At 39.2% G+C, this 25,231-nt stretch overlaps 1 pseudogene; it reads right to left on the reverse strand.

The window, feature by feature from the left end:
- Positions 1–483: 483 nt before the first annotated feature.
- Positions 484–25,210, reverse strand: LOC136556578 (BPI fold-containing family C protein-like; annotated as a pseudogene).
- Positions 25,211–25,231: the final 21 nt, after the last annotated feature.

Below are 25,231 nucleotides of genomic sequence, written 5' to 3' on the forward strand. Positions count from 1 at the left end.
TCCTGTTTTGAGCCAGTGTCTGAACTAGATGATATTCTATAATTACATGGCAATTCACTGAGATTTGTAGATCTGTTCCCACTCTCAGTGTCCAGTTACAAAGGGACAAATTGTGAAATTCTTACAAAGGATAAGGTCTCACTCCATACACAAAGTTTTGCTAACACTAATGGAAATAAATTGAATTATGCAAGAACTGGCTTTTAATATTAAGAAAATGTATTGTCTACAACTCTAGTGAAAAGAACCAGTCACTTCTTCTCATCAGGCTGCAGGAAGTTTTCCAAAGCATCAATAATAATTAGCTACACTCACTGTACCTAAAAACAACAGATTTGCTTTGTGAAAAGTGCTTAAGAAGTTTTTAGTAAAACATTAAAAATAGTGATGAGCCACGCTTCTAATGTTATAGCATCTACTCCCTATAAGACAACAGAAGGAAGGCTACATTTTTCCCTTATTGTTCTTTAAAAGTAAAGGACATCAGCAGTGGCTGTGAAGGTCCTCCTCACCCTCCAGTTGATAGCGAACATCAGTGTAAATAACCAGATGACTCTAATGAAAGAAAAAAACATATAAAATGTGTTTCACCCACCCTAAATTCAGGTGGGTATATTCAGGTACAGTACTCTGGGACTTGTTCCCATGGTAACACCCTCAGCACGGCAGTAGGCAAGAGTGGTTTTGTGCCTCCAGAACTATAGTTAACTTTAGGGTAGCAATGGGCTCTGATGTAGGTTAATACAACTCTCCAAAAGACTGAGCAACACTTACCACAGAGACACCCTGCCCATGAGCTTTCTTAGAGAATGGTCAGAGAAATGAGGACTCAGGCACTCAATGCTCCTAAGCCCTGCTGGGTGTAGTAGTGCTGACCTTGTCATGTCCCCATGATGGCACCCCAAAAGGCTGGTGGGACCTTTACAGCCTACAACTGCTAGGGGTGGGGGGCTCATTTTGGTTCAGAGATTGCATGTTATATCCAATGTATAGTGAAAGCTTTACTATTGACAACATTTAGATCTACCCACCGCTGGAAAATGCACCCATTAACAGGCCTGAAACAGCAGCAATATTCTATAAGAGGAAATTTGGCTTCTCACCTGATTCATTTTTATTACAGATCCAGTCAGGCTAGTATGGGTGAAATTAAGAAGAGGAAATCCTTTCCCTAGTTTATCTTCAAAAGGGACAAATATAAATACATTTGAAAGTAATCATAAAATGCACTCCAGAAGCATCTTTCTCAAGGAACTCAATTTGTTTGCAATTTCCCTCTAATTAGCTGTTGTGTCTCTCAAGGGAGCTATTATTCATATGTACTAAAAAGGCAAAAAAACATGCAAAAAAGTTGCATATAAACCTCTTACAATCTCTCAGCTATCTGACACTGGGATCTGCCTGCCTTTGTTCCTCATCTGGTATCTCCCCCTCAAAATCTGGTTTCTGCTGTTTTCCATTCTGACTTACTGTCCATCTTTATTTTCTTCTCTACTTGATCCTCTCAGCCTGTGGGTTCCTCTTGTTCTCATCTATTCCTATTTTCCTGAAGCAAACCCCAGCTTTTTTCTTATTTGTTTTTCTAAACATCTTACTTTTGATTCCCAGCCTTTCATTCTCTTTCTTTTATTCTCATTGATAGATCAGCTTTTTCCTCAGCAGTCTTCTCACCTCTGTTCACCTCAGAGGCAACTTCTGTACCCTCCCACCTGCTTCTCTCTGCCATCATCCCCTTGCTCCTTGTCCCTTACTCCCTGCATCCCACGGAGCTGATTTTCTACTCTGTCCTGCCTGTGGCAGCAGGAGAAGCACAAAGGCAGAGGGAAGTGATAAAGTTAGAGATGTTACCCTGAAGCCCAAAGATGCAAGTGTGCTCTGCACTTCCTCAGTTTGGGCCATTCTCTGGTCATGGCTTGACTCTGTCAGGACAAGACTCAAGCCAATCTCAGCTCTGCTGCCACACTGCATTCAGTGAAAATGGAACCCTAGCCCAGTGTTTGAAAGGGAGCAAACACTTACTCTGTGCCAGCCCCTGATCCATATGGCTGAACGACCAGGATTGAAGTCCAGCACAGAGTAAACCTGACCAGCTGTCACCAAATGGAAAGAAAACCTCCCATAACAGAGTCTTTAAAGCTGGGCACTCCCTTTTATGGTTTCAGTCTTGCTTTCCACCCAGCTGTGCTTAGGAACTGGCTACAGTCCTTACCTTTGATTACTGGAATCACTATTCTCTGTAAAGCATAAGACAGAAAATTCTCCACCAGTGACTTCTGCTGTGACAGAAAAAGCACATTTGCTGATTAGGGCCTGATGTCTACGAGGTTGTAGCTTGATGAGGAAAATGGAGGGCTAGGACCAAAGTGACAAGCAAAACGATCAGAGCAGAGCTTGACAGAGAAAATCTCAGGCAAAAAAAATATTTATTTTGGTTTAAGTTGCAGCTGAACAATACAAAATATACATGGCAAAGAGGTGTTCATGTATCTTGCAATGAATTAAATTGAAGGGGTTTTTTTCTTTATGTTAAGTACCTGGGATGAACTTTAACTTTAGGAATGAAATATGCTAAACCTTATTTCAGCTGGCAGGACTCAGTTCTCAGAAGTGAACTGCTCTCTAGATGGAAGAACTGTCCTGTGCTTATGCTCTGTCTTAATGCCACTGTGATTAGAGCCTTTCTCCCTTTACTTAAAGATGTGGGTTGGACTAAGTTGCTGTGGAGTCTCAATGAGCATATCCAAATCTACAGTGAGTGATCAAAATTGTGGCAGTGTGGGTTTTTTATTCCCCTTTTAAACTCCCGTTTTTATTGTATTTGATTGAAGTGATTTAAGATAATTCCTGAAATGGAATTTAAGCCTGATTTTGTATCCACTCCAACTACTACACCTACTCCATCCAGCTGTGAATTCTGTCTGAACCTAGGCAGGCTATATAATATTTTGAGCCTCTGATGAGGGAAAAACCCAAAACTCTCAGACATATCTCCTCTTACTGAAAAGAGAAAGAAAAGCAGAGAATATAGAGTTTCAAAACACAAAGAGCAGTGGCAGATGATATCCCAAGACAGACCAATAATTGTTCACAATAGGTTCAGAAGAATTTCCTTTGCCTCTGAAGGGCTCAGCTATCTTTCCTAGGCACTGAAACCATCAACTTACATCAGGGAAACCAAGACTGGAGTGCAGCAGGGAAAATGGAACCTGAAGTAAAAAAGAAGTAAAAGAAGAGGATTCACTAGAGGCACAAGTTATGTTCACTGCTTGAAAATTCATTTGTGGAAATTCATACTTATTTCATGCTGATCCACACATTTAACTTTGACAAAGGCTCTTCAATTCCCAACAAATTTTAATTAAAACTGGCACGACTACAAATGAGTTCTAGAATCATCAGGCTCTTTCTGATACTAATCTCCTCCTATGGTCATGTGTAGTCCAGTGCTGTGACTACGAGACTTGGGAAATCAAATTTTTCTGTAATAGTAATTTCCTGGAATGGCTGAACTATACCTTTGTTAAATATTAATTATGATTTGAATAAACTCATACCTATTTCTAACTATTATGATTTGCTAACTTTTCCCACTGATGCCTGTAATGAATCCTTGGTTCACTTTACACATGTTCCTGGGGAAAAACAAAGTTTTGAAGAACAGGAGAACACATTTTTGTGTCAAAAGCTCTAAGTGAGCAGCACCATTACTTCTTAAACTTCTGACAGGCTCTGATCATTTCAAGTCCTCTTTTCCTGTTAAAGGGTCCAATGACTAAAACTAAGAAAAGACTGCTCACATTTTTCTTTAATGAAATTATAATAGATTAAAAATTGTTATAAGTTCTGGAATTCTAACCCACCTTGATGTATAGAACTAACGTGAAGAAACACTGATGTGGGCTACTTGTCTGAAAGTCTTTGCTTCTACCCATCATGTGCATTTATTGAAAAAGAGGCTTTAAACCCAGCCCTACTTGAAGTGTGGATAAAATGCGTTTTAAGACAGCTGAGAACAAGCACAATTGCAGGTAACCACAAAACCAGCAAGACCTAAGTGAAATCTAAAATGCTCTGAGCTTTGATTCAAACTACAGACACCTTTCTAGTCTCATTTGTTTGATGACATGCTGCTGCAGTGTGTGCTATGTAGTCTCACTTTCCCCTGCCCCTCTCATGAAGGCATATGGAGAACTGGTCCTGTGCAGAGTTTGCACTACAGCACTTCTGTTTATGGTGCTCAGACTTTGCAGGAACATTCAGAGGGTTTTGAGTAAACTACTGAACTTGATTCTCCAAAACCAACATCGACTGAAACAGATGCCCTCAAGATAACCAATAAATTGAACATTGTCATCTGGAAAGGTATTTAAGCTACAGAAAGGGGGAACATCACGGGGCACAAGAGACATGGTTGTTCCACAATATTATTATATTTCATCTCCAAGATTTAGACTAACCAGTTGAAAGTATCTTGGAGCTCCTATGAGAAAGAAGGTAACTAATATTCTTTTTCTCATGGTGAAACAAGCACTGTCAGCCTGACACAAGTTCTATTGTATCCTAATGTAGGGATAATTAATGCTTCTTTCTGAATTTTTCTTGGTTATCTCTTCAGAAGTAATGAGATAATCAACTTCTGTTTGCTTATAGTCAAATTGGCTCTGGTACTGGCTGTCTGCAGGGAAAAAACAAAGCAGTCTTCTGTGACTGTATGCACAGATAGATACTGTCTTAGATACAGGCACAAATGCAGTTGCTTTTGTGATTGGAAACACGTTGTCTAAACTTTTTGTGTGGTCAATATATATAGATTGTGAAATCACTTGTGAATTTGCTGTTTTCTGCCAGCAACTGGGATTGAGTGAACAAAGTGATAACACTGCCCTGATTGTCTCTTTATCATTAGGATCATTTAAGTCCTTGCATGGCTGACATAGTTGGTTCACTTGCAATCTAATGAAAAGATGTCTGGGGACACACTGAACTATTTCATAACACAGAGGTTAGGAACACTGCCCATCAGACAGTAACATTTTTATATATTACAATTTATTCTTGAATAGTTACTCAACCTCCCACATGGAGAAAAGGGCTCTCTGCACCTGCCTATTAAATCTATTAACTTCTACAACGTGTGGTGTGTGTTTCCTTCCTGTGAAATGCAGCACAACAATGTGCATATTTGTGGCAGAGCAGTATATGCTATTTTATGCTAATCTCTAAGATTTTCAAAGGACCAGGAAGATTAGTAGTGTGTGATTTGTTCAGCCCCAGCGCTGAACATTATCTTCTAGCTCCTTTTACTTACTAGATTCCCTGCAAAGATGTACTGTGTGGTTGAATTTGGCAGAACAGCAAACACTTCTACACAGCCAGTGATCTGTAGGACACATCTGCCTGCATTTAAACTGACTGCAGGAAGTGATGTAGCCATCAGCCTCAGCAGCACTGGGCCCGCTGCTGTGTGACTCCAAGCAATCTGAGCAGGTTGAAAGAGGAAGAAACTGCTGAGGGCAGAGTTAAGCTTTTCTCAAGCTACAGTTCCTACAGCTGCATCATAATCAGGTGCTATTCACCAATCCTCTTGTAATGAATCAGTATTAAAAAAGCTTCATTTTCATTACACCAACTGAAGTGACAAAATTAGCATTGCATATACTCCGAGTCTCAGAGATAATAAAGCAAAAGATGAAGTTTTAAACTCACTGATACTGAACATATATAGAGAAACAATTTAGAGGCTACTCCTGAAAAACACATTTTAAGAGAAAGAGATCAGTATGTTAAATAAGTGAAGGAAATGAGTGATTCCAGTTAAAAAAAAAAAAATTAATCAGCTTAACAATATAAAGAAATTGGAAAAGTTGACAAGCTTTGGAAACTCCTAGAGGAGAAAGCTTCAGTTTGCGATGCAGATTATGAATTTCATAGTCTTATAGTAAATATTGCCATATTTTTAAAGCATTTCATAGTATCTTAATTTCTTGCATCACATTTATAGATTCATGACTATTATTTCCCATCATATATAATCTCCAGGAGTCAGAAATCAGGAATCTTTGCAAAGAGAAGTCAGGCTAACAATAGCAGAGATACCATTACTTTGAAGAGGAATGAAAGGAGACTGATCTGACAGATGGCTACCACTTAGCCCTCAGAGGAGTAGAGAATGACTAAAGTGTAGTATGATATAGTTAGGAAGAGTTATCATGGGGTAGACAAGTAAGTTTGAATTTTGCACTAAAAACAGACCAGTTTTCTTGTCTCCTCCCAGCTTTTGCAAATGAGCTAGCACACAGATAATATCCATAGAAAACATTAGATACTGCTTTTTCTTAAAAGAGCTGTACAAATAAAAGTACTCACCTCAGAAATAAAACATCTGAGTAGGGAAGTGCTTAGATTAAAAGTACTATTAAGCTGTAAACAAAATAAATTAGGTAATTTTATCAGCTTGAAAATTAGGTTTTCCTTGGGGGGAAAAAACCCCAACACATCCTGTTTATTTTAGATAATCCATGTTTTGATTTAATATTTTCTTGCCTCAGAATGATTTCTAAGGAACCCACAGTGCTCTTTGGGACAGAAGAGAGAGATTTCTCATGGACTTGATTCAAGAGCATATATCAGTAAACAAGCATTATTCTTTGAAAGAACAGACATGACTTCTGCCTCTAAGACTTTCTCAGATGAAATATGCTGAAGATGTCCGAGGCAAGGACTCAAAAATCTCATTTGCCTTTTTGCTGCTAACCACTGTGATGATGTTTACTAGTACCATTTGTGTCACCAGTTTTCATAAACACCCTCTTAGCATTGCTACAGTTAGCAAAACTTATTGGAAACTTTGACTACAAATGCCATTGTGGTAACTGGCATTTCTGAGAGGTCCTGTATGTTCTTCAACCACAGAGGAAAGCTTAGTTTGCTTGTACCTACTGCTTGCTTCTTTCTGCTGCTCTCTTAAGTCTGAGGATTTATTCTAGTTTGTCAATATAGCCAATACATTTATCATGGGCCACTGTGCAGCAGACTGGGGCTTCAGTACACTTCTTCTTGTCTTGCCCTTTTCTACGTGGAATCCATACTGAGAAAAGCTCTTTTAGATTCCTTTTGCCACTCCTGGCACACCAACTTTTGATGTTCATTCTATCATTCTTTGCCTAGAGCTGCCAAGAAGTTCAGTCTGAAGTCTGAAAGGGACTTTGACTACTTGAATTATGACAAACTGAATGTCATGAATCTCTCTTACAAGTGGTATAAGTAGGACCCAAATCTATGTGAAATGGCAAACATAAGGTGTTAGTGTTTGCTGACTATCCATCTTGCTAATATTTGTAATTCTATTACAAGCAAATCATACTCATCTCCTTGGAGATAGTGATGTTAAAGGCCCCTGCTCTGTAGTGAACCAGTGAAGCAGACATAAGAAAATAATTGGAGACTTCCAGATATATCATGGAATCACCCTGGTTTGGGAGAGCAAATGGAGCTGGCACAAAGGGAGGGTCTGTGTTATTTCCCTCTGGATAGACTATGCCCTGCAAAAAGTCTTCATCAAATATTTCTAGTTGAAACATTTTTATCTGTTAGAATGCATTAGCAGTGGTTGAACAGAAAGATTTTTTCCTAGTCTGAAGAAAAGCTTGACATTAAAGAAACCTTGAACTAAGGAAATAAGTTTATGTTATGCTCTAAAAATCAGCAAATTATGGCTCTTTAAAAAAAAACCAAAGAAATCAAAGAAAATCTGGGTGCCATGCTTTCAAAGTTTTAATTTGAGCATTCAAGTGATTATTCTGAACAGCAGCTACAAGACACACACAAAAAATAATTCTCTGGAACACAGTTTTCTTTCTCTTGTAGCGAAGACACCTTTTAAAATTTAATGCTGAGGGTGGCATTTCAGGAAAATCTTCAGGCACTCCTGAAAAGCACTGGAAGTTGCTTAGGACAGGGACACAAAAGAGCCTTTTATATCACCTAACACTTAGTGCTGGCCCAGCTGCCAATCCTCCCAGACCTATTTTGGGTGCTGCACAGGTAGGGGACCTTGGTTCAGGTATGCTAAGAAAATAACTATTAAAATGTGAGAGGGTATGAGGCCATGAAATTAAAGAAGAGTAATAAAGACAGTAGATAGTGTAGTTACTGACACTGTGAATGTTAGTAGCTGGAAGATTCAATAGGAAAAACACTGGCATGGAAAGGTATAAAACCCTAAGAAAAAAAGCTGGAAGTTGGAAGAAGACAATTTATAACCATCAAGAACCAGCCTGTTCCAATGAGCACTGAATAACTTCCTTGACTGACTTAGAAAAGTCATCCTGTGTCCCACTGTGATGTCCATGTATTAAAGCTTAGCCTATGAATTCAATATAGTGACAGTAGCTGACAAGTAATTACTTAGTTCTTTAAAGCTGTATATATCCTGCTTGCAAAGTTTTTTGTATCTGGTAAGAACTGCTTGAACAAAATCAGCTCTGGCACATTTTTCTTAACTGAAATCTGTTCTGAGAGCCATGGGGATGCTCTGAATTACAAGGACTGTTGAAACTGCTGGAAAAACTGGGTGTTGCTGAGATAACTCCTTCAACAAAGGTGAAAAGTAGATAAGAACTGTTATGTGCTGCCCAAGGACTGTCTGAGAGGAGCCTTTTTTTGGGTGTAATCTGTACTTATACAAGATGCTGAATCATCTCAAAACAGCTTTGGACTGCAATCACGTTGGGAACCATCACAGATTATGTATCACTGCTAACAGGTGAAGACCAAGCAGCAGTAGAAGAGCTGTGTATCTAAAGAACACTTTTAAGCTGCTTGTTAAGCACCTCTGAACGGCTTCAATTCTGAAATAATTTAATTATAAATGATAGCTTGGGTGAATTAACAAATGCTGGTTTCCAAAATAATTCTTGACCAAAATTCCTAAAATGTCTTATTGCTTTTCTAAGTAAATGTCGGAGAGGCTGAATAAGACTGTGGTGAGAGAATTCATCAACTCAAAAGATAATCAGAAAAGTCTTAGAAAGCACACATATTAAAGACAAATAACCTTCAAATACAAGTTAATTTGTGATTTGGAGACTGCTGGAGAATTAACTAGGGAAAAGTCTACTTGTGCAAAAGTGTCAGTCTGGCTTAAAACTAGAAGAATGATAGACAAAATCAAAACAGATGCTATTTACAAAACCACATCACAAACAGTTATTACTTAGTTTAAGCAAAGAATTTTTGCGATGATGAATCTGAAGAAGAATGCTGGGAGATGGAAGAAGAAAAACACAGAAATTATTATAAGGGAAAAAGCAAGAGTATTCCCTTTGGAAAAGCCATTGATTCCTCCTGCTTTAGGCCTTGTTCTCCTGCTGTTCACAACTGAATACACTTTGCAGAAGTCTCTCCCATGTAGTGAAAAATCCAGGGCAGAGTCGCCGTTTTTGCTACATGTTTGCACAAGACAACTAAACTCTCCTATATGGTTAGTGAAAAACTGCTAAACAGGACTAAATCCTTTGGAAGATGATGTTAGCACGTTTTTCTGCCTATCAGTGCTGAAGAAAAGGGACTTTTTTTCACAAAGAGAGTGCTTCATTATCAATATGATTGAAGACTTTTTCTGAAAGGTGCTGGATGCAGCCTCAGTCTGTTACTTTTGATTGGACTGTGTGGTCTGTTTATACTGTATAAAAATCAGATGGGTTCAAAGAGAAATGGGGGATTCACACAGAGATTATGAACGTCTCCATATGAATATGAATGTGACAGCACAGCTCAGCGTGCCCTGGAACCTGAAGTGTTTAATTATGTGCTATGTAAGAAAATTGTCTCAATGACCATTATTTTCAGTAATATTTGCCACTGCTTGGCACATGGAAGGTATAGGTCATTTTAAGAAAAATAAATGTCTACTTACTCTGCTTATGAATAACAGAGCAGATAATAGAAATACCCACAATGAACAGTGAAGAATGGGAACAAACTCCATTACTTGAATTATATTACTTACAGGAATTTAATTAATTTGAGTTAAGAAACAACCCAAATGTTTTCAATCTTGAGGGGAAAAACCCTAACAAGAACAATAATAAAAAGCTGTGGCATTGATTATAGTAGTGAAAATCTTATATCCTTTTTGAATATATATAACTATTGTACTCACATCTCTGCAAGAATGACACAAGTATGGTTACTGGTGGAAAAGAAACAAGCTCCGTGTGACACGGTCTGCCTGCAGCATCTTGTTACCTCACTGAACACAAGTCTTATGTCCACACACCAAATGCATAAAGGATCAGCAGGAAAATGCTCATCTCCAAAATCTAAAGAAATAACACAGGTCAATTACAACAGACTGAAAGATTGCAGGTGACTTCCTATGGGTACAGAAGAAATCTGAATATTGTATATAAGATGCATGCAAGAGATTTCTAGGGTGCAGTATGGAGTATGTTAAGATATAGAACAATGGCTGTATTTTTCTTCCTTTCCTTTTTTTTGTGCCATGAACACGGGAATAGTTTGGCATCTAATAAAAATGGCTACAATTTGAGCACTATGAAAATTACTTAACAAAAAACTGCTATCATCAACTCACTCTTATGCTTTCTAAGCAGTGCATCCATCAATTTGATTTTGTATTTGATATTTAGGCATAGCTATTTGAAAAGAGAGTCAAGTCAGAAATGTAGGCCCTGTGTTTTAACTCCTCCCTTTGCTAACTGAAACCATCTTTGCAAACTTACATTTTATCCAATTTGGTGTGAATGGGCTTATCAAGATAACCAGATAGAAAGCAGTAGATACAGCTGGAGGAAAGGAAAGGGACACAGTGGCTTTCTTACCATGGACTGACATATTTGAAATATAAAATCTATCAGACTGGGACATGAATGTCATTTATATTAACAAGAAGCAACTATAGCAATACTGTTGACTGTTAGTTGTTGACTATAGTTGATTGTTTTTATTCATTTGAGATTCTCAGACAAATCTAGGGGGTTGGAGTCTCAGTAGAGCTATATAGAAAGCAATCTGCAAAGTTGTGAATGTTAGTTTATAAATAATGCTCAATTAGCCACACTTTGTCTAAGAAAAAAATTTATAGAAAATCATAGTAAGAACTGTAAGCATTGTTTCATCTTCTCTTTTGAAAGCTGTATTTATAAATTGTAGGTCAAATTGCCAAAAAGCTTAATCAATCTAGATGCCTTTTATACCTGCAACCTTCCATTTGCAGCCTTGGACTCTCTAATATGGTCAAATGTCAGTGTTTTCGTGTGCAATAGGTCTAGTCAGCTCATTTGCTAGCACATGCAGGAAGAAAGGTAAATTAACTGCACTTCACACATTCAACAAAGGAGTCTCGTTTTGAAAATAGATCATTACAAATCTCTTTTCAGAGCTTTCAGTAGTTAATCACATCCTGTAGCTGGATCCTTAGAAATCAAAATTTGAAAAGTGTCCCTTTATGGTACAAACAGTGCTACTTCTCACAGAATAATTAGAAAGTTTGCTGTACATACCTAGATCCTCCACATGATTTGACTTTAACACTATCAATGCTCAGCTGGCAACTGTGTAGCAACGTGCACAAGTGGCCCCGCTATCCCGTGACACTCTGAAGATAACTGCAATAAACAGTCCTGAGATGAACACAGCAATTTCTCCTTGGTCTTTGCTGCTTGGGGAAAAAAAGCCAAACTCAGTCAAGAAAACATCTGCTGTAAGGGAACTATTTAAGAAACGGCTTGTTAATCAAATGTGAAAGGACTTCTTGCTTCTATTATCTAGAATGAAGAATGGGTTTCCAAGGGATTGAAGTATTTTAGGGACATGCCTGGTATCCAAAAACAGATTATATGCAAAGGTTTCCAGGACATGAATTTTCAGTGTGGTGCAGGATTTGACAAGTTTACAAAAATGTCACAATTTCACAGAAATACAGGACATTCCAGTTTTTCATGACAGATCAACCTGAAGGTCTCTGGGACTGCAACAGCAGAAGCCAGATAGCACATAAATATATAACTCAAGTTTTATCAGTGCTTTAAGTGTTCCACTTTGCTCTTTCTCGTAAGAAAATTTTCAATAACTCCTTTAGATCTTTACATTACTCCATTTTTTTTGTCCAGCCCCAAATCCATTCATTCTCCTTTCTAAGAGAGAAATCTTTCTAAAATTCCTACTAAGGTATCAAGAGAAATCTCTTTAAACCTGAATTCCAGCAAATTTAGGTACTAGGACTATGGTTAGGAGTTGCAAAAGCTGTAGACCAACCAAGTAGGATAGAGAGTTGAATGGTTGTTAGAATAGCCTTATAAAAACCTCATTTACCATAATAGCACTGACACTGAAAGCATCACTTTTCACCCTTTCATCTTGATAACTTGAGTTTTCTTCTCTCAGGCATTACTACAGTGATGGCACAATACTATAGAGAAAGAACCTTGTCCAAGAGAAAGTTCAAACCATGAGTCTCTCCACTTTGCTCTTAATTTTTTTAGGCAGTACAAAATTCCTGGAAAAAGAAGCTGTGATCCTAAAAGGTTAATTTTTACCCTAGACTGCCCCTAACTAAACCAGTGTCTAGTATTGCCAGTCACAATATTTTGCAAGTCCTTCCTATCAGCGTTACCATATTAAACCTCCCCGTTTCAGTTCATGTATCTTTTTCTTCACAATAGTGATGAAACAGAAGAAAAAACAGAGAGGCTGGAGGAACAGTGACAGCAGCTCCCAGCCACCAGTCTCACTGAGACAGAATGCAGAACTGCATGTCCATGCTCCTTTGGAATCAGGATGTGCTGTGCTGTGAAATTTTGCAGCCTGGTGATCCATCTTGCTGTGCTATCTGGCTCACAATAGAGCAATGCCTACTGTTACCAGCTGCTCCATTAACCCAAATTGTAGAGATTAGCACCTTGCAAACTTTTCTGGTATTCCAGAAGTTTTAGCCCTCCCCACTCCCGAGAAAAGCTATACTATTTAATACCATTGTATTACAACTGTATTGCAAGAATGCTGAAATAAGTGTCAAAATCAGTGTGTAATCAAGTCATTACAGACAATCTTAGACTGCACAGGCTTATGAAACTAAGTCAGTTTTCCATAGCAACCCAGTTTCTGGAGTTTCTGAAGTTCTGAATGTTTGGCATTGTGACCGTGCCCTTCCTTTAGTAGGAGCTCTTTGGAAGGCAATAGACACTGTACCAGCACATAGCTAATTAGCTATGAGCTAATCAGCTATAGAGTCGACCTTCCAGCTATACTATACAAAGAAAGTAACAAATCTGGCCACTGTAAACTCTGTGGTCCTGAATATTCATGCAACGTCTGGACAAACTGAGCATGCTAACAAATGTCAGAACTGACACTTCCCAAAGAGATCTCTGGAGTAAAATAATTTTAAAAAACCCAAAAACCAACATTAGTTGTCAGGGGATGTTTCCTTCTTAAGAAGCTTATTCAAATAGATTATTGTTGGATTGTAGTTAAATGATAATGTATATCTGACCTGAAAAATAATTTCCCACTATATTTCTTAGTTTCATTTGCAATCCTTCTCCCAGAGCCCTCCTACCTGCATTCTGTACAAAACTTCCAGTAGCCATGTGTGTATTGTCCAGTCTGCACTGATTGTAGCCTGTGCCACTGACAGATAAATGCCAGTGCCAGGAATAAAAGAAGCAGAAGTTTCTGGGAAATCTACAGCATTAATTCTGTGCCTGCAGAATACAGAAAGGGGCATTATTAGACTGCATGTCGAAAGACTAAGAAGGACTTCTGATCACTTAAAATCCTTTTGGTATAAAAGGCAAAGTCTGTGCTTCAGTAAAAGCATTTCTTAGAAATGACTGACCCATGTATATTTTAGGAAAGAAAGACACTTGTACCATTATAACTCATAGCATCCTTGGAAAAAGAATCCTTGATATTTAGCCAGGGTGGGTTTTTTTTTGTTTTTGTTTGTTTTGTTTTTTGGGTTTTTGTGTGTGTGTGGGGGGGAGTTTGTTTTTTTTTTTTTTTTTGTTTTTTTTTTTGTAACAAAAACTTTCCTTGAGAGAAGAATGAGCTCTTTAAAGAGAAATCTTCTTGCCAGGCAAAGAATAAATCGATGTTTAATCTCAGATACTACATTTATAAATAAATCCAGGTTGTCCAAATGCTAGTATTTGCTGAAGACAACCAAAGTTTTTGTTCTCCTATTCTGCTTCCTTGCCTAAACAAAGGGCTCTGGAGAGGACCCATTTTTCTAAATTAATTTTACTTGAATATTTCCCTGCCAAAACAAATATTTCTGAAATTCAAGGATATTGTCTTGCAAATGGGTGTGTTGAACTGAGCTGAACATTATAAAGATATCACATGTCATCTTATCATGCAGTATACATTCCTCATTGTTCCCTGCTATCTGGCAGAGATCTCTGAAACAATTGCCATTAGTCTGCTTTCCCTGGGGCAGAAGGCACCAGCTACTTTCAGTTAAAATGACCATAACTTTCCAATAACATCTCAGGCATGCCTGATACCTTTAGGTATCTTGTTTGCAGTGAGCCAAAATCAGATTATGTACCGGGAAAACCGCCAATCTCAAGAACTATGGTTGGGGGAATGAATTGGGGTTTTGAAAATCATGCAATAATTTAGATTGAAATAGGACTTCAGGAGACTTTTCTGCTTCAACCTCCTACTCAAAGATGAAACAACTCAGAGACTCTGCCCACCTGAGTCTTGAACTCATCCGAGAATGCAGACTCCCCAACATTTTCAGCCCTTGTTCTGGTGCTCCCTAGAATGTTTCCTTAACAATGCAGTACTTTTCTTGATGTGACTTATGCCTTTTGCTCATCATTGTTCCAGTGTGTACCTTTGGAAGAATCTGGCTCTGTGTTCTCTTGGATTTTTGTTTATAGCCTATTGGAAGGTGGGATTAAAGGCTGTAGAAAGACCTGCTTCTATATTAGTCTCTGTATTTGGAAAACTTGTAGGAAACTCTATAAAGCCATTTTTCTACTGGCTGTCCCTGGTACAAAGATTTTCCTCTTCAATGAACACTTGTTGAGCCCTATCCAGTTAAAATAGTAATTTATGATGTAGATTCATCCAAAAATATTCTGTAAAAAGCATCTTCCTGCCACATCAGCCAAGATACATCATCCCCTGCACACATTTTCATCTTATCCCTTTTTTGGCTTTTTTTTTTCATCAAACACAAACAGATTATTTTCACTGCTACAGATCCTTCATAGTAGGATTGTTAATAACACCAATTCTGCCCTCTTTCACACCTATTTCTACTGATGTATCATAGCCATGCTTACACCTGTCTTGCCCCAACCTCTTACACAAACTAAATGAAAAAAACCAGCCAAGGTGCTCCTTCAGAAGCTTTATAAAGTTCACCTCTGAGTGTAGTAGAACAAGTACTTTTAAAACCAATCAGAAGCAGAGTTAGATGAACCACTAAAATTTTACACTGAACAAAACAGTGGCTGTGTAATTATTGCAATGTTGTAATGAAAAGCGGTTTCATCATAAAACTTTGAAAATTATTTCCTTTACTTAACTTGAAATGACATAGTTGATGTTAACAACTGAGAAACTCTCCTGCCCACTCCAGCTTGGGAAAGTCTCTTTCAATACTGCTTGCTTCAGGAGCTCCATCCCAATCCTCCTGCCTACAAGAGAACATAGGAAAGCATGTGCCTTGCAGATTAGATTCAGGCACCTGAAGGCCCAGATACACTGCTGAATAATTTAATCCTAATTTTTAACATAGTTCTTGCAACACTCTGATTCTATGATCCTTACCTAAATCACCTTCCAACTACAAATATTCCCATCTACAACTTCTCTTAAGCTCACATATAAGACATTTAATCTAAGATCAAGACAATCTGTTAGGATCATTTTGTCCCTGAGTTGTATTTCATATTCAAGAGTTCATGTCAGGTTTCTGAAACTCTTATACTCCCTTCATTCATAATGTGGGTGACCATGGGAAACACTTGATCATCACCCTTACCTCAGATTGGCTCACATCTGTTGGATGAAAAAGCAAGTTATGAAGTAGCAAGGCAATTTCTCTCTGTAGTGGTTACTCACAGAAAAGCTGTCACATATCCATCTGAAGTACTGGTATGTCAAATGCAGAACTGTCTGAATTGTTGCTTGTGTACAGGAAGTTGTTTGAGTTTTAAAGACAATCCTCTAAAATGATTTCTTCCAGTTTCTTTCACAGTATGTGTGTTTTGCCACTGCACCTTAACCTTTACAGCCTGCTTCAGATACCTGACTTATTTCCTTACCTTCTTTCCTGCTTTAAGGAATCTCTAATTTCTCGAATGTTTCAATGCTATTTGTGCATTGATAATATACACAGACCCTATTGTCAACAAACAGAGCATCATTTCATTCTAAATTCCTCGGGCCTTCCTTCTTTGATTAAGACATAACTAAAACTTTAATACTGAATGATGTCCTGCTTTCCAATGTTTGTAACACAAGAGTCTTTAGCTTTTGACCTCACAATTGCTGAATACAAAACACCTGGGTTTTTTCATCGCCAGGCTCCATAGTATTAGAAAAGCAAAGAACTAAAATTTGTGATAAGGTAACACTGGAATATCTTTTTATAAAATGCATGTTTTATGAGGGAGAAGTAAGTCATGATTCCCTGGGAATTCCTGTCTCCAAAGCAAAATATGGCCTCTCACTGAAATAACTTAAAGCTCTCTTATGACTGTCAGTGAAGGCAGACAGTGATCACAGGTGGAATTTCTCTCAAGGTTCTTGTAGCAGGCAAGAAGCACGAAGGCAGGATCTATTGCTTCAGCCTTCAATTCTCACATTAAGGGAAAGGATGTTAGGCACCAAGATCTTCAAATATGAGAAATACCTTTGGGAGGGGCACTGTTAATCTGCTCTTACTACTAATGCAGGGGTGTGCCAACTTAGTCTGTTCATTCTGCATTTGGACGGCCATGCTGACTGTCACAAGAACTCCTGTGCTTGCAGTAAGAACCTAAAGGCATCAGAGATCCCTAGAAAGCAAGGGAGATCAATACTATTTTGGGTGATTGATGTTTGCCCTGCACTTTTCAACTCCTCAGAAGCCTTTAAAACAATGCTCATACAGCCAAATAAGTGGATCTGATCCTTGCTTTCATCTCAGTGGCATAAACCCTTTTAGTTTTCACCTCACAAGTCCATCGTTTACCTGTCAGCATGCTCGGTACATAAATGACAATTAATCCTTAGCATGACCCAGTCTTTGTTGAATTTGTGCCTTGTTAACCTTTATTACTAATATTAATTCTGTAAATAACTGAAATTCTATTACATGTCCTTCACACCCATGGAGTAAGCTTTAGGTAAGAGACAGTGAAAGTTAGCATGAATAGAAAGAGTATGGAAAACATACTGTGGAAATTTTCTTTTAGGGGCAGAATTATGGCAGTCACTACATTTTTTTTTTAAAGAATAGTACATGCAGGTGCTGTCTCATGCCAAATGCAGGAGTGAGAGTCGAGGTGTGAAGCTATGTGGCTGTTCCAAAATGGTAAGCTTTTTTCCCAATTTTGTCTGTTTATCTTCAGCTAAATATTGCACTATAAGTCAGGTTTCTGACACTTTAAAAAAAGAGAAATTGTATGACCATCTAATTCTGGTTCTAAGAAAGTATATAGGTATAAAGAATGTAGTAGAACCTTCTGGACTGTAGGAGAATGCAGTCATCAATAAAGGATAAATTCACACGTGGGATGCACACAAAAGAAAGGAAATAAATGAGGGAAGAGACAAAGTGTCATCCTGGTGTGAAGTGACAAAAGGAATATATTCTCTTTCAGTATTTAAGAAGCTTGTTCCTTCATGGCACCTCTATTAAGAAATTATATTCTGTACATAGAGTATTTATGATAAGTTAACTTCTGGCAATGTTAGACATAATAAAGTCCAGCCCCTGCTGAGTAATCCCCACTTTAAGACCAGGATCAGCCTCAAGCCTCAAGGACAGCCAACACAGCAGGAAAAAATACCATATCTTTAGCATCTTCTCACCCTTGTCACAGATCTAGTAACAACATGTATGATACAGATGCTTTCATAAATTATGCATACCATGACTTGCAAAAAATCAGTATCCATTACTTCCCTCAATGAAATTTGGACAAGGATGGATGGGCAAGAGGACTTTAGTTAATGATTTTATTGTGCAGAGCCATCACTGTGGGAGTCAGCACAGATTTCTGATTCCTTGGATATCACTTTGGCAGGCACTAGCTTTTGGTGAGACTGAGTGGTTCTGCTCCACTACTCTACCCTTTCCCACACCCATGTCTTGGCTATTGTATTTTATCATCTGTCCTACCACCTGCAGAGTGAGCATGACAAAGCAATCCCAGTCAAGCAGGAGTAGGTCTGTCTTTCTCTATTACACCACATTCTTTTTACAGAGCCTCCCTAGGATACACTGGCTTTGAGAGTTCCAAAGTTTTTCAACTGAATCTTCTGGTCTAATACAATAAGGTAGGTCAGACACTGCTACATGAGATTGACTAAATGAGATTACAAGAGAAGGGACTGCAAGGGTAAATTCAAAGCCTGTGTGAGAATTACATGGTGATCACAAAGCAACAGTGAAGGGTTTCCTGGCATGAGAATGCAGTGGTGTGGGTGAGTGCAAAGCAGGCTCTGAGCCACTGTGTGGTGGGACATAACCACACAACACAGATTCACAAAAGCTGAGGCAAATTGTTTCTTTCTGTGACACATCCCTGCTATATAAGTAAGGTTTCTTTGTTCAAAATTCTTGAATTAATCCTGATTTTCACTACCAATGACAGCTACTGCTCAATTTCCTAGAAATAACAATACTGTTTCTCAAGACAACTTCAAGTCTTCCCAGTGCTGCCTTAGAAAATTGTTTATTAGGGACCCATAATAACTTTATGCTGGGCTTAGCACAGAGGGGAGTGGCACATCCTTTTCTAACGTCTGACTGTGATCATGATACCTGCCTATTTATAAAACCATGCTAGTTAATTAGTAGCAATAGGTTTTGCTGGTTTCCCAGTTATTTGGAGTCTATAAAGTCATTCCTGGATTTCTAACCAGCATCATATTGTCTTGGACAATCTTTTCCATAATCTGCTAGAAACCACCTAAATGCACTTAAGCACAAACCCTCTGCTCCACAAAAAAAAAAAAAAACCCACCCCCCCCACTCTTTGTTAGTCTTACTTCTGTATTGAACTTAGTATTATCAGGTCAGACTACAAATGGTTGCAAATCTATGTTCTGCCTAGTACCTCATAAAAAACTGGTCTTTGGTAGATTTCCCACTATAAGACAGACAAAATGCATTATCAATATTGCCCTGATATTGGTTCTTCGAGGAATCCTTACAAAGTTATCCCAGGACACTGTGCAAGAAAAAGTAGTCTCAGGGAAATAACCATTTTGAGAACATAATCCACATTGTGACAAATTTTGAAAATGTACCCTTTAATTGGTCCATCTTTAGTTCTTGCTGTTTTGGTTTTCTCTATTTTAAGCAACTCAAAATAAATACTTTAAGGTAGCAATGCTGTATTATGGCTCAACAGACTCCTGAAGTCACATACCCTGCATGTTTTCCAAAAAAGTGTCCTAACTTTTCTTGCAAATATGCCACTTTCAATCCTGATTAATAAGGGTCAATTAAAAATCAATGTAAAACCAGAAAGACAGATTTTTCTATTATTAAAGGACATGGATATTTACTAGATATTTATCTAGCAGGATTGCTAGAAACATTGATGCAGATGACATACCTCATTCCCATAGCATTTCATTCACACTGAGGGACAGAAAACAGCAGTCTTGGTCATTACTGTGCTTTGGAGTTGATAAGTTCTTCTTTGGATCTTAAATGTATGTTGGGTAAGAAGCTGAAAGAAAAACTGAACTGCCATGGGAATAAAAGAAGTATCATTTCAGGCTGCTTCCTTACACCAACAAGCTGTACTTCTGCACTCCACAGCTGATACTCTTGTTTTCAATCCCAAGACCCTCTCAGACTCAGGATGATTGTACAAGGTCCGTCAGATGACTGAGGCAGACAGAGCTAAGCAGAAGGAACTTGTCAGCTGCCTGATAGTCTGAATGAGAGCTGCCAATTGCACTGCTGAGGACAATAGATGTCAGACAAATTGCTCTGATTTTTATCTTCAGTAACTGAGCAGGCACAGTCCAATATCTGTATGTAAATAATTCTCTTAATTCTTTTGTCTTCACAAAGACTAAAGTACCTTCAAGTACTTGAAATAGAGAAAAAGATTAAAAACTCCTTTGTTTCAATTTGTGTACCTGTCTCACCCTAATGAAGTATCCTACTTACCAGAGTGTAGATACCATGTCTGGTTTCTCCTTTGTGAACAGTCTGCAAAAACTTTTAAGAAAAATCACAATAAAGATAACAGATGAAATTTGCCTAAAAACTCAGCAAGCATTTGATGTAGAAAAAGTCACTATACTTGTCTTGTACAGGTTTAATACATCCATAAAAACACACTATCTTAAACTGACCATCCTCAGAATAGAGTATATCTGAAAAAGAATTTTGTCATTGTCTTGCCTTGGTCCGGTACAAGATTCTCCAGTCTACAGCCCACAGAGTAATTTCTTTCACTTTCAAACATTTAGAAACCCCATTAGTTAACAAACACAAGACAAACAGTTCTCAAACACGATAGCAAATATAGTGTCTACCCAACCTGAACTCCAGAAAGAGCACTTTAGTTTCCCAAATATCTCTGCTGTTATCTCTGGGACTGGATTTTTCAGTTTCTTCTTTACTCCATTCTTCCTAGTTACTCTGCAGTATACTCAAGAACCAGTATGGTTTTTGCAGCTCACTCAACAATGTCAAATCAAAAAGGACTCAACAGCCTCAGGGTTTTAACCCTTCCTACACGCTGATATTCCATATGGAAGACTGCCTCTTGAGGGAAAAGGAATATGAAGTTTATATGATTGATGAAAGAGATATATTGGTAGGAATGCTTAAAGAAAACAGCAAATGACACAAGAGTTTGCTAAATTACATAAAGGCAAATGAACCCTCTTCCCAGCTACTGGGAATACCCACAGAATAAGAAAAACTCCAGTAAGCTCCTGCTCATGGTTTCCTGCATTCTGTGTAGAAAGTCATGCTATCCACTTCCCAGTTCATGAGGCAGCCATCAATCTTACTCAGTGAAATCTTCAAACAGAAAGCACAGGAGGCAATGGCCACCCCTACTCCACAAGTTGTATCTGTGAGTATGTCTGGGACACTCCCCAATTTTTCAGCAGCTTATCAAAAGCTTTGTGTTACCACAGCTTTTCCTAAGTGTGGCTTTACTACTGATACCCTTCATAAAGGCTTTCAAGGCCTTGGAGCAGGGTTGCCAGAGAACTAATAATCTACGCCAGGCTGCAAAATAAATAGCATAGCTGCAATGCCTATGCAGAATCTGCTAACAATGGATAACAATGTTGGGAAGCAGTTGTCTGATGAGCTGATGGAAAAAACCATTGTCACTGTTAGGATCCATTGAGTCAATGTTGCTGAGCTCTGTAACTGCCCTATCCTAGCACCTGAGCCAGGACTATGAGGCTCATTTTTACCAAAGTCCATTTAGCAAAACAAAAATCAGTGTCCTTGTTCTGGCTCTGCCCTGAATGCTGCCCACATAGCTAAGAATTGAGGGGTGGTTCCCAAGACACGGGGAAAGAGTAAGAAACACTGAGACACTGAACAGGAATGCAGCAGGCATTATTTGTCTGCCCAGATTTAGACTCGAGTCCATCATTTGCATAGGTCTGTTCTAAGCTTTCTTCTCTGCTTTTCTGCCCATAGTTTCGCTCACTCATCAGCCTCTTGTACAACCATTCCCTTCCTTTCTGGGAGCTGACAGTAGCATGAGGCACACTCAGCCTAGGCAGCCACTTCCCTGGGTTCACACAAATTGCAGTCCTGTCAGATTCCCAAGAGGTGGATGCAGTGATCTCCCTAAGAAAAAAATGAGCCTCTTTTTACCACCCAGAGAAATGTGATTTTAGTCTGCTAATGAAAAGATACAAAATTCTGACTTTAGCCACTTCAAATACTTTTGCTCAGCACTCAACTCCCAGCAATTTGATACTGTTAAAAATATAGAAATACAAGAAAAACCACTGAAAGTGTCTGAAGCAATCCGGCAAACTCCAGGAAAACTGCTGGAAGGTCTTTTGCTCCATACAATCACGATTTTAATCAGCAACAGAGAAGAGCCACGTGAGCAAACTCAGACACTGCTTAAGAGTAATCTGTAGACAGTCAACCTGAGATGGTGTAACACACTCACTGTATAGAGCATTAGCATAAAGGGCTCTAAAATACCTTCTAGCAGTAAAGCTGGCCACCAGCAAGCTGCAAGAATTTAGGAGGTTGCCTCCACTGGCAAACTTCAACGGCACTTCAGACTTTGGCACTTCATCTCCCAATGATACTCCAGCCTTCATACCCATCTCCTTCTCTTCCCACACTTTATCACATCTTTCAGTGTGAATCTTGTCATTCAAAATATGAGCATCGTAAGTTAATACATACACATATGTATTTATTTATACATATTATAAAATACATCATTTATAGTGGCAAATACATGAAGAGAAATAACAGAAAAGGTCCACCAGTTCACAGCTTTATTACCACACTCTTCTTTCAGGAAAAAAAATTTCCATGAGGTATGTAATTGAACCAAAGAGACCTTTACATTTTATAGCTCTCCTCTGCCATGGGACTTGGTCAACAGGACTCCAGCTTTAATTTTCAAATTACTCAAGAGCACCCACAAGGGCTATCAGTAGGGTTTTACAGCTTTGGTGAAACAGGTTCTGTTGCCTGTGTTTCACACTGACCATGAGGAAAAGAAACATCCTCAATAAAGTACTTTGAGTAGAGAAACCACAGTCTTCAACAACCATTTCAAGCTACTGACAAAGAGCTTTCTTTTGGCACCAAACTGTGTATTATCTTAATGAACTAGACTTAAAAATATTTACTCTTTCTGACAAGAGTGAACTATGCTGAAAGTCAAAATTCCTCTGTACACAACCATTCTTTAAGCCTCTAAGCACACAGGTTTCCTATAGTATTTGGACAAGTGCCCTTCCCAGCCAGAGGTCAACTTCATATATGGCCATTGAAAATCTCCTGCCTGCAGACTGAGAAAAATTAAAATGGTGGAGAAAACCTGTAACTCATCAAATAACAACCCCTTCTTCTAGAATGATGTGTGAAGGAAAAAATAATGGTGGTGTTGAGTCATGTGAAATTTGCCAGACTTGAAAGCTGAGGAAAACATTTTAGCCTTTCATCCTAATTGTTTCTAGGAGGTTTTCCTGCTGTGTGGAAAATGTGTCTAAACCTTATATTATAGCCTGACTCATAAAGTTCAAAGGAAAAATTCACAGAGTGGCAGCAAAAAAGCTCACTTGTAACTTGGTCTAGCTGGTTACCCAATAATGACTAGTCAGCTCCTGAGAAATTGAACCACCTCACGTCACACAGTCGCTTCAGCCTGTTCAAGCTACAAGAAGGTGGTTCTGCTGTTAGGAGCATGTCTGCCATAGAGCCAGTGGGATAACAGGAGGCGGCTGTGACAGGGATAAGTCTGGAGAATGAAACAGAGTAGGACATCCATGGCCAAAGGAAAATGGTGATGATGTTGAGGCAGCAGCTTGACACACTTCGGATTCAACCCTCCTCGAGAGAGCAAAGAATTTCTGAAAGGCACAGTGCTCCTCACGTGCTCTCCTTTCTACTTCTCTGCAAGGTCCACTCTCATCCCCCTCTGTGGCAGCAACCCACTCTTCTGGGTTTATTCAGGATGTGTTCCCATTTGATGATGACGGTGTAAGGACTCTATCCAAAAGGGCGGTGGCAAAGGGTGCAGCTTCTCAGGAAATCCCTTGTTGTTGTGGTAAGTTACACCAAGCTGACTGAAATGAGCATCAGCTCTTCCCTTGTCCAGCGAGTGGTGTTCCAGCTCAGCTGCCTCTTTCCTTTCATCACCTCCAGTGCAAGCCTCTCCTTTCCACTGAGGAATTTATTGGCATGTAGAAACCAGAGGATGGCTGCCCTTCAGTTTGAGACATCTCTGAGAGCCAACTCTAAAAAGAATTGCATGAGATTGATTGGATGGCCATTTTCAGATGCATTAAGGAGATTTCACCTGCAGCCCAGAATAGTTTTTTGAAGTTTCAAGTCTCCTTTTTCTTGCTGGGCTCCCAGGTGCTGAAAGAAGACAGCAGGGCTGTTCCTACAGGGTTAAGCAATGTGATTAGGGCCCTAATAAGCAGTTGTACTTGGTGGTAGCTGTCTAAGCTAGGTCTTGTAATTTCACTTATCATTTTAGTATTACATTCCCAGAAAGTACCCCACTTATGTTATTCTTTGTATGGGGAAATGTGATGCACCCCATGCTCAGAGAATATCCATTGTTCTAAGTTAGCTCTGAATTTACTGCTTTTGAAAATTCTAAGGAATTCATTAAATGAAGTGAAAACTTGAAAAAAAAATTGCTTTTTACATTATTCCCCCACTCAACATTATGCTCCTGCCAAGTGTGCACTTTCAGGTAAAAGACGTGAGGAAATGCTTTTTTTCCAAGTATGACAAGTGAAGGGGAACTAAAGCCAGTAAACTTCAGTTTGTATCACTTCATACTTTTGTCGAGATTATTGGCTCACAGGTGTTGCAGCACTACCTCTGAAGTGACAACTTAGCAGACTGGTGTAGAAAAAACATGTTCCTTCATAAAACTAAACACTCTCGGGGGCAGCATCCTCCTTCAGCCTTTCCTTTTGCGCATTTCCACCCTCGGCCACAGTTTAACAGCCAGCCAGGCTCTCCCTTGTAGCGTTGGCTACAGAACATCACCTGGCCCGATGTTACCCTGAGGAGGAGCAGGGCAGCGGCCCAACCACCCTCGGCACGCGGCATCAGGCAGCCCGAGCGCAGGAGTTACTCCGCCAGTTGCTCATCCACGGCAGGGTAAGAGGCTGAGGAGGAGTGGAGCCGTTGTGAGGCGCGGGAGCAGCGCCGGAGCCCCACACGCAGCAATGGCGGCTCCCGCACCGCCTGTGGGGGCGCGCGCGGAGGCGGCTCCTCCCCGCGCGCAGCCGAGCGCCCAATCATCGATCGTGGCCGGGCCACAGC

This window comes from Molothrus aeneus, chromosome 5 (genome assembly GCF_037042795.1).
Source record: "Molothrus aeneus isolate 106 chromosome 5, BPBGC_Maene_1.0, whole genome shotgun sequence".
Classification (NCBI taxonomy): Eukaryota; Metazoa; Chordata; class Aves; order Passeriformes; family Icteridae; genus Molothrus; species Molothrus aeneus.